Consider the following 10,820-nt stretch of genomic DNA (forward strand, 5'->3'; position numbering starts at 1 on the left):
ATATGGCATAGACAGATTTAAACATTTCTCCCTTATATTAATACAAATACTAAACTTACAAATAAATTGATTCCAAATAAAACAAATACTCAAAAACTTTGATGAATAAATGCTGGGGTCTACAGTAGTGTTTGAAGGAGATCTCACAAACAGGTTTGGTTTTTGAAGGTTAGAACTGATGGTCTAGAGAATTCATTTCATTCCAGAGAGAGAAAGGAGGACTTTCTTGGGTTCCTTCAGGAATTAGTCTGGCTTTGCCTCATCTTTGTTTGAACTATGGATACGGCAGAAGAAAACATGATGATTTCACCGATTTAGGTGCAAAAAGTCACTGGGTTCTCTAAGAAGCCTGGGATTTTTCTGCTGGAAAAATAAGTTTGTTGAGAAAAAATGAGTTGAGGAGGCTGTTACTGAAGTGAAGCAGAATTGTTTTTACATAATCTGCTCATTACCCACTCTGTAGTGTGGATAAAAATTATTCAAGCAAAAGGTCCTCTTACTGTTCCTGGAAAGCAGTGGATAGAGAACAGATTAGTTTTTTTCCCTCAGAACACAACCACTAGAAATATTCTACCTCAGATGAGATATTGCCTAATTATTTTCAAAAGACAGTGAAAAAATAATGGATGTAAATGTTTGCTACAAAATGAATATATGATACAAACAGAAGCATCTGGGTCACAATTATATTAGAGCTACCTGTGTTCCCCTGTCACTGAGATTAAAACAAAAATGTCCACTACAATCATTCACAGCATGGGAGAGGGGAAGGTGAAAGATGGAAAGGCCGGTCATAAAAAGATCAGAATTTCAGTCCATAAGGAAGTGGCTTTGTGCATTGTCTGTTGCTGTGTGCAAGGTGAAGGCTGGGGCAAGAAAACATGCAGTAACAAGGGCTCCTTTGTCCATCTCACCTCTCTAGATACCAGGTTGCAGACATGTTGCATTTTAATTGAAAGATTGATACAATTTTTTTAAAAGAACACTTGCAGTGTTTGAAGTGACAAAGGCTTCTGTGACAAAAAAGCAGGGAAACGGATTTTTTTTAAAAAAGCAAACAACAACAAAAACCCCACAAAAAAGCAAACAACAAACAAAAACAGAGGAGGAAGTCGGCTGTGACTACTTCCAAGAAGGGACTCAAAGAGGCCATTGGAAATTTTATTCGCTTTGCAACTGTGGATTTTTCAGCCTGCTTCCTTTCTAAAGTATATTACTTTCTTTTTGGTTCATGAAGTTATCCCTTTCTGTTTTCTGGAACAGCTATGTATTTTCTTTATCTATCATCTGTCTACCTGCCTATCATCTATCTATTTACTATCTATCTTTTCTACTTTTCACTATCAAGAGCTTGGGTCAAGCAGGATAGAACTGCAGTGTATGTTCACTCTACCATTTAAAACAAGAGGTCTCATAGGCATTCTCCATCGTATCACAAACCTGAGCTTTCTAAAACAGGGTGTGGCAAACTACCATGCATGGCCCATGTCTGACGCAGTCTGCATTTGTAAGTAAAGTTGTACTGGGACACAGCCACATACATGTGTTATATGACGTCTCTGGCTGCTTTCATGGTACAATGGAAGAGCTGAGTCATTGAGAGAGAGAGAGACCATAAGGCTTGGAAAACTTAAAATATTTAACATTTAGCCCTTTGCAGAAAATATTTGCTGACTCTTGTTTTAAAAGATCTCTGTTTACACTGCTACCTATTGCCTTCTGGATAAAATCACAGCTCTTTACCACAATCGACACAACTTCAGCCCTGCTTCTACATCCAGCCTCATCTATTATTTCTGCTCCTCCTCTTTATTTTCCTTTTGGCCATGCTGATGGATTGTCAGCTTCCCAGATGTGCGAGAATCTCTCCTACCTTCCCGACATTCTCATGCTGTCCGTCTGCCTCTCAAGCACTTCCTGTCTCATCTGTCATGACAGATCTCTTCTTCATTCTTTAAGATGCAGCCCCTTTGCTCCTTCCTTAAGGATGCCTGTCTGGCTCTATTTTGGGTAACATGTTCCTTCTGCATCTCCCAGAGCCACCCTGTGTGTGTCAGCTGCGGCATTTCTTTGCATCTTTGTGTCACATATCACCAAATCTGCCTAAGCTTGCGTCAGTCACTGCATGACAACTTCAGACTCCACCAGCATTATCCCCACTAACCACGAGGCTTAGACATTTGTCCACTATGCTCGGGGTTGTGGGGTGGTAGCAGTAACCAGCTGGTGAGCATCATTTCTTACATCAGAATCAAATCTGTAGATCTCTGCCATTCATACATATTTGGAGTTTAAAATTAGCATAAAGATTTTCCTGGCCGGGGGCGGTGGCTCAAGCCTGTAATCCCAGCACTTTGGGAGGCCGAGACGGGCGGATCACGAGGTCAGGAGATCGAGACCATCCTGGCTAATACGGTGAAACCCCGTCTCTACTAAAAAAATACAAAAAATTAGCCAGGCGAGGTGGCGGGCGCCTGTAGTCCCAGCTACTCGGGAGGCTGAGGCAGGAGAATGGCGTAAACCCGGGGGATGGAGCTTGCAGTGAGCCGAGATCCGGCCACTGCACTCCAGCCTGCGTGACAGACCGAGACTCCGTCTCCAAAAAAAAAAAAAAAAGGATTTTCCTTAAAATAAGAACAAATGACTTGAGTAGGCTTTTGGAATGATATTTTCACTGGTTCATTTCTGTGTTCAGCATTGCCACATGAATCTAAACACGACTCTACTCTTAGTAGCTGTGTGACCCTGGGAAAGTCACTCAATCTCCCTCAGCTAACTTTTGTTGTGTGAGTAATGAGAAGAGAGTTGTGATTTGTATTTAGTGAATAATAACAAACAAAAGGCATTTTGCTTTCTGGAAGCTGGTATGTAGTAGATCCTCATGAAATACTAGCTCTGTTGATAAAACTAGACCGAAAGAAGCTTTCAAAGTCAACAACAGTATCATGCAGTGAACGATGTAGATGAGAAGCTGCTGCTGCAGCCTGCAGCTCCTGGAGGCCGGTTTTATCCATGATTTTGCAGGAATGCACTACCTTTCCATGAGGAGACAGTGCCCACAGAAACCAAGGGCATTCTTTGAAGACAAACATGTTTTAATAGTCTTTACATTATGTAATAGTGTAATATAAATAATAATTTATTATTAATAATACCGTTAAATTATTTACATTATTATGTTATGACTTTTGTACAGACCTTTACACGCAGGTATTCTGAAGTTGGTGGTCTGTGAGTGGCATCGAGTGATGACTGACACACTCTGACCTGGGGTAGAACAACATGTACCCCTGTAGTTTGCTGAATTTCAGGGCATCACCACCTTTTTTCAAGAGTGTGTTTTCCTGTCCTCTAGAGTTTTCCCCACTTAAGCTATGGTTTTGCTGTAATAAAGAATTAGACTATTGGCCAGGCACGGTGGCTCAAGCCTGTAATCCCAGCACTTTGGGAGGCCGAAACAGGCAGATCACGAGGTCAGGAGATCGAAACCATCATGGCCAACACAGTGAAATCCCGTCTCTACTAAAAATACAAAAAAAATTAGCCAGGCGCGGTGGCGGGCGCCTGTAGTCCCAGCCTGAGGCAGGAGAATGGCGTGAACCCAGGAAGCAGAGCTTGCAGTGAGTGGAGACTGAACCACTGCACTCCAGCCTGGGCGATAGAGCAAGACTCCGTCTCAAAAAAAAAAAAAAGAATTACACTGTTTATCAAAATATTACTTTGAAGAACACTGGTTCACATAGTTCAAGTTTTCTTAAACTATCAGGCCCATAGCTAATGCCAGTGGCTCCAAGGATGAGAAGGTAAAAAGGCCTTTTTCTTTTTTTTTTTTTGGCCAAGACACAAAAACACATTTCAAACTTTACTGTCTCATGCTACTCCCTGAAAAATTAAAAGTGAACATACTCCCCTCCCAGCCCAAACACAGCTAATGAATAACCAAGATCTCCTGCAGGTGCCTTTGCCTCGTCTCTGTGAGCCTGGAGTTGCTGGCTGGCACTGGGCAGCAGGCAGCAGAGCTGGTCCCATTTCTCCATGTTTTCCCCACTCTGTGGGGGACACAGGCACATTGAACAACAACCTGGGTCCTGGCCTGGCACTGGCTGGGAAGCTATTTGATGTCAGGCTCAATGTGGACTTCTGAGTTGAAAAGAGAGTATGGGTCACCCAGCCCCACTTACTCATTTTACCAAGAATGAAAATGGGGATCTATTCCAGACATGAGAGTACACATTGTAAGGCTACGCAAGCTCGCCACACTTGTATACACTCAGCACACACTTACTGAGTGCCCCGTATGAGAGGGGCTCTAGTTCCCGGGGTCCCACCCTCCACAGAGGACAGCAGCACCTCGAGGGACAGATGTGCAAAGAGCAAGGTGGGGGCCCTCCTGCTGGAGAGGTGGCCTGGGAGGATCCTTAGAAGAAATGACAGCTGAGCTCTTCTCTGAAGGGTGAAGCTGAATTACTTGAAGCTTAGGGTGATGGGGTGTCCAGGGAAGTGGAGCCTGTGAGCCAAAAGTATGAGCATATGACTTGTCCAGAGAAGTGTAACAAGTTCCATGTTGTTTCTACATGAAATCTGAACAGGAGTCACCAAAGGAAAGAGCAGGATCCTGGAGCCAGGGCCTTGGATTTCACCCGCTGGCAATGGTAATGTTCACTGGGAATTTTGGGGGCAAAACGTGAAAGTGTTTCCTCTTAGCTCCAACTCTCTATCTCTCGGTCTTTTTCTGTCTCTCTCTCTCTCTCTCCCTTATCTTTAATTTTTGTATTATCCAAAGAAAACACAGATGTCTCAGACGTGGGGAGTAGCAGTCTTTCTCTTTCTGGATGACTTCAGGTGAGCACTTTGGCCTCTGTGAGTTTATTTACAATAATTCACTAATCTTGCAAAAAAAAACAAAAAGTCATGGTAGCAGAGGTTAGAGAATCTCCTAGTATTTCTTCTGATACTTTGAATTTATGATTAATATGTTTAATCTTCATCTTCTGAAAAGTCACCAGTTGCATAATGAGCACCATAAAGGGAGTCTGTTTCTGTGGTTTGTGGCTTCAACAGTCGGTGGTTTTGCAGCAACAGCATTGCATGTGGGTTTTCGGCTGATGATGCTCAACAGTGGACAATTCTCTTCACCTGCCTGGGCCCCACTGCCCACCCTTCCATACAGCGCAGGGTCACAGCTGAGCTCTCCGAGACACCTCACAGGATCTCAGCTTCTGAACTGTCAAGTGTCTTCCAGGTGAAGGCTTGGTCGCATAGCCTTTGTGACTTCCTCCAGGTAACACTTGGTTTTTTGACCTAACCCTGGTATTTGTGTGATATGTGTGTGAATGTGCTCCCTGTGGCAGCGCTGAGGAAGGACTCAGTCATCACAGATGCCTAAAGGCAAACGCAGTGTGCGTTTTTCCAACATCTCCAGTCTTGTATTATTTTTACCCATCAGCCCATTTGAAAAAAGGAAAAAAAAAGGTTTCCTGTTAGAATTAAATCCCCTCTGGAGATAATGGGTATTTTTAAAATCGTTCATTTTTTTATGGTCACATTTGCTCCCAGTTCCTGCCAGCATCCACTAGAGGGCAGACACACCCGTGTGTATTTGTGCGGCGCTTGCTGAGTGGTAATAAGAACAGTGCGTGCCAGGATCCACTAGGGGGCAGAGACACCCCTGTGTATTTTTGCCGCGCTTGCTCAGTGGTAATAAGAACAGTGCCTTCCAGCATCCACTAGAGGGCAGGCACACCTGAGTGTATTTGTGTGGCACTTGCTGAGTGGTAATAAAAACAGACACCCTGCCCTCCTGGAGCCAACCTCCAGTGCCCAGGCCAGCGGCACCAAGTAAGAAAACCTCGGTTTCCATATCTGCATCAGCTACACAGCGCTCTCACACAAGAGGCATCAGCCACTTCTCTCAGTTAAAGAGACAGAAACAAAATGTGTCCTCACTACTTTTTGAACATACCATGTTATCTAATGTTTTAACTTAATTGAATGAATAAACTCCCTATGCATCTGGACACATGCATGGAAAATTCACAAACACAAAAACACAAAATAGAGTATTTTGCCAAGAGAAAATTCCTTTGATATGTAAATTTCACTTTTTTCTATCTTTTGGTGATTTTAATGTAATGAAATTGAGAAGTCCGTGCCTCTAAAAGACTTTTTAAAGAGCATGGTATTTCTCCATTTTGAAATAAAATGGTAAAATATCTTCTACTATAGATAGAAGTTAATTGGCTGAGAGTAATAAACAGAAGATTAAAAACTGACTTTTATCCCCTGCTATTTTGCCAAGGGCTACAGTGAATTACACACCCTGGCTTGGGTTTGCACACTACGTGCTAGAAGCCAGCAGTCATGCAAGCCATGCTCTCCCATACTTAGAAAAAAAGCCCATGAGGGCCGGGCGCGGTGGCTCACGCCTGTAATCCCAGCACTTTGGGAGGCCGAGACGGGTGGATCACGAGGTCAGGAGATCGAGACCATCCTGGCTAACACGGTGAAACCCCGTCTCTACTAAAAAATACAAAAAATTAGCCGGGCGAGGTGGCGGGCGCCTGTAGTCCCAGCAACTAGGGAGGCTGAGGCAGGAGAATGGCGTGAACCCGGGAGGCGGAGCTTGCCGTGAGCTGAGATCCGGCCACTGCACTCCAGCCTGGGCCACAGAGTGAGACTCCGTCTCAAAAAAAAAAGAAAAGAAAAGAAAAGAAGGCCATGAGAAAGAGCTCCATCAAGTTCACACAGAATGACCTCCAGCAAGACCTGGAAAATGTTCAGTTCCACAAAATACCTGTGTCCAAATCCTTTCCGCGCACAGCTCTGGCATCAGGTTCCTGTGAGGACAGATGGATCTCCTGAGATGGATTTCTGGTTGGAGGCTGCTGCCAGAGAAGACAATGTGACCACAGATGGCTCATGCTGCTCCCACGCTGCAGGGACCAGTGACTTGGGGGTCCTGCTCGCTGTCCTGTTGGGGAACTGCAGAGATTCACCTCAGCTGGGTAGACTCTACTGTGTCTCCTGTCAAGAAGCTCCTCAGCTTACCTTGGTTTTTCCTTTTTAAAACTCTCTGGTGTTTTCCTCTCCAGTGGGGGCTGCATCTCACCTTAAAAGAAAAGATTTTCCAACTAGAGGCTGTCTTGGTAGCTGGTCCAGGGGAAGGTCTCCTCTCTCTGGAGTGAGGTCCAGCCAAGCAACTCCAGCCAGAACTCTCACTGAGTGGGGCTGGATCTGCCCTGTTCTCCTCCCATCCTCATGCTGACTGTGGAAACCCATCCATGCCCCATGCAAAGTCCTGCATCTCGGACTGTAAAATGGCAAAAGCTGAATTTAAAATAGATGAATATATTGACTCTATGAGGAAAAGGAAGTTCTGAGGTAGACAATTGGTAAGCAAGCAATTATGTGTAACTTGTTAGAACAAGTGTTTTTTATTTGTTTTTATTTGTCTCACTGATTATTTTCTGTTTAACAGGTTGGTTAAGAGCCAGAGGGAAAGAAAGCTGGCTGGGAATTGAGAGGCATGAGGTCACCTGAGTCCCAACATTTCCATGTAAACAATGATGTGAGGTGGGCTGGTGGCAGGAGTCCCTGGAATTTCTCACAATCTCAGCTTTTAACTTCTGTAACGTATTATGTCATTTATGATCTCTTTAACAAATAACTTTTTTTCCAATTAAAAAAGTGTATAATCTCTTTGGAGGATCTTTGGTAAATATGAGTCGTAAAAGAAAGAAAATTATTCATAATTTTATCACTCAAATTTTGATAATTATATTCCTGCATTTTTAACTAAATGTAGAAATTTTAGCTTATACTGTACATAAAATATTGTATCTGTTTTTTCATCCAATATTAGATTATAAACATTCTACATGGCATAAACTATGTATGTAAATCAGCTATTTCCACATCTGGATGCTTGATTTAACCCTCCTTATACTGTCAGCCATTTAAATGATTTCTACTTTATCCTGTGAATAACACTTCAATCAGTTATTATTCTTATATATAGCTCATTCAATCACTTATAATCTCATTGAGCATTTATTTATAATTTAATTGCATATTACCTGAGTGGACTGTGGTTATATGTTTATATGCTTATTCCAAATATAGCGCTAAGATTAGCACTAAAGACAGGAAAATATTCACAGGTTTTGAAACTAGAAGGAGCCAAACACAAATCCACGATCCAGCTCTGCACACTCTCACACAGCCTTAGTTTTCTTACACAGAAAGTGAAGACAATGCTGTTTGCCTCGTGGCATTGCTGTGAAGTTAAAGGAGACACAGACTGTACATGCAGCAGTGCATAGACAGCGGGAGGCTGGGCCCCGACCAGCTCTAAGGATAATCACCATTGAATGCCCCACGGTCCTACTCTCAGGATGCTCGTATGCCATATGCCATGTGAGTGTCACTCAGTGAACACATATTTGTTGATTATAAATTACTCGCATACTCTTTTCTTTGTTTCACATGTTCACAAATCTGCAAAAAAAAAAAAAAAAAGTAAAATTATGAAATTAAAAGTTAACTAAAGGGGGATGTTTTCATTATCTCTGAAATTTAACCCCTCAAATCCAGATTATAAAGCAAGGAAATACTTACGGCCCAACATTTGCCATCAATACTTTTTCAGTGTTAGTGAGCAGGGGAGGGTAGTGGAAGAGAAGGAATCAGAGCTCTGATAGGTGCACATTGTCCTCCCTACAAATCCATTTCTTGTTCAGTCTTCTTTCCTCATTGGGGCTGCTCTATCCTTTTCGGCACATTTGAACTGCTCCCCTGTGAGCCATTCTCATTTGCTTTACTTCCTAGTCTGCATTCCATGGGACCTGCATTTAAGGAGACGGGAACCACTTTGGGACTGGAGGAAGTTCACCTTATGAGTTATGCCTGCCTCCTTCCTCTACAGTGAACAGTCTCTGGTGTCCCTGGGTGTTCAGTTTCTTTCCACTCATGTGTTACTGACTGTTCAGGTGGCAAATGCCCATGACCTTTATGGTATTAAAGAGAAAAAAATAAAAAGCTGTGTTTCTTTTTTTTTAACTTTTATTTTAGGTTTGGGGGTACATGGGAGGGTTTCTTATATAGGTAAACACGTGTCACAGGGGTTTGTTGTACATGTTATTTCATCATCCAGGTATTAAGCCCAGTACCCAATAGTTATCTTTTCTGCTCCCCTCCCTCAAGTAGACCCCAGTGTCTTTTGTCTCATTCTTTGTGTTCACAATTCTTATCATTTAGCTCCCACTTATAAGTGAGAACATGCGGTATTTGGTTTTCTGTTCCTGCGTCAGTTTGCTAAGGATAATACCCTTCAGCTTTATCCATACTAATGTAAAATACATAATCTTGTTCTTTTTATGGCTGCATAGTATTCCATGGTGTATATGTAGCACATTTTCTTTATCCAATCCGTGATTGATGGGCATTTGGGTTGATTCTATGTCTTTGCTATTGTGCATAGTGCTGCAATGAACATTTGCATGCATGTATCTTCATGGTAGAATGATTTATATCCATTTGGGTATATATCCAGTAATGGGATTGCTAGGTTGAATGGTAGTTCTCCTTTTAGCTCTTTGAGGAAACACCATACTGCTTTCCACCATGGTTGGACTAACTTACACTCCCACCAACAGTGTATAAGTGTTCACTTTTCCCTGCAACCTTGCCAGCATCTGCTAATTTTTTACTTTTTAGTAATAGTCATTCTGACTGGTGTGAGATGGTGCTTCACTGTGGTTTTGATGAGCATTTCTCTAGTGATCAGTGATGTAGAGCTTTTTTCCATATGCTTGTTTGCCACATGTTTTTTTTGTTTGTTTGTTTGTTTGTTTTTTTGAGACGGTGTCTCGCTCTGTTGCCCAGGCTGGAGTGCAGTGGTGCGATCTCAGCTCACTGCAAGTTCTGCCTCCTGGGTTCATGCCATTCTCCTGCCTCAGCCACCCAAGTAGCTCAGACTACAGGCACCTGCCACCACACCCGGATAATTTTTTGTATTTTTATTTTTAGTAGAGATGGGGTTTCACCATGTTAGCCAGGATGGTCTCAATCTCCTGACCTTGTGATCCACCCACCTCGGCCTCCCAAAATGTAGGGATTACAGGCATGAGCCACCGCACCTGGCCCACGTGTTTGTCTTCTTTGGAGAAGTGTCTCTTCATGTCCTTGGTCCACTTTTTAATGGGGTTGTTTTACTCTTGTAAATTTATTTCAGTTCCTTATAGATGCTGGATATTAGACCTCTGTCAGATGCATGGTTTGTAAATATTTTCTCCCAATCTGTAAGTTGCCTGTTTACTTTGTTGATAGTTTCTTTCACTGCGTAGAAGCTCTTTAGTTTAATTAGATACCACTTGTCAATTTTTGCTTTTGTGGCTATTGCTTTTAGTGTCTTTGTCACGAAATCTTTGCCTGTTCTTATGTCCAGGATGGTACTGCCTAGGTTGTCTTCCAAGGTTTTTATATTTTTGGGTTTTACACTTAAGTCATTAATCCATCCTGAGTTGATTTTTGTGTATGGTGTAAGAAAGGGGCCCAGCTCAATCTTCAGCACATAGCTAGCCAGTTGTCCCAGCACGATTTATTGAATAGGGAGTCTTTTCCCCATTGCTTGTTTTTGTCAGAAAAGCTGTTTCTAAGGCTTTGCCCAACATAGCTTTAACTTTTGACCACATCTTTCCCCCAGTCAATAGGCTCCAGGAAATGGGACAGGATTCTTGGAAATAAAGAGCTGACCCTGAGACAATGCAGGTGAACGCAGATTATCTGCTGCATAATAAGTAACCAAAATGTGTGTCTTTCAT

Source organism: Trachypithecus francoisi, unplaced genomic scaffold, assembly GCF_009764315.1.
Source record: "Trachypithecus francoisi isolate TF-2019V2 unplaced genomic scaffold, Tfra_2.0 Lachesis_group18, whole genome shotgun sequence".
NCBI lineage: Eukaryota > Metazoa > Chordata > Mammalia > Primates > Cercopithecidae > Trachypithecus > Trachypithecus francoisi.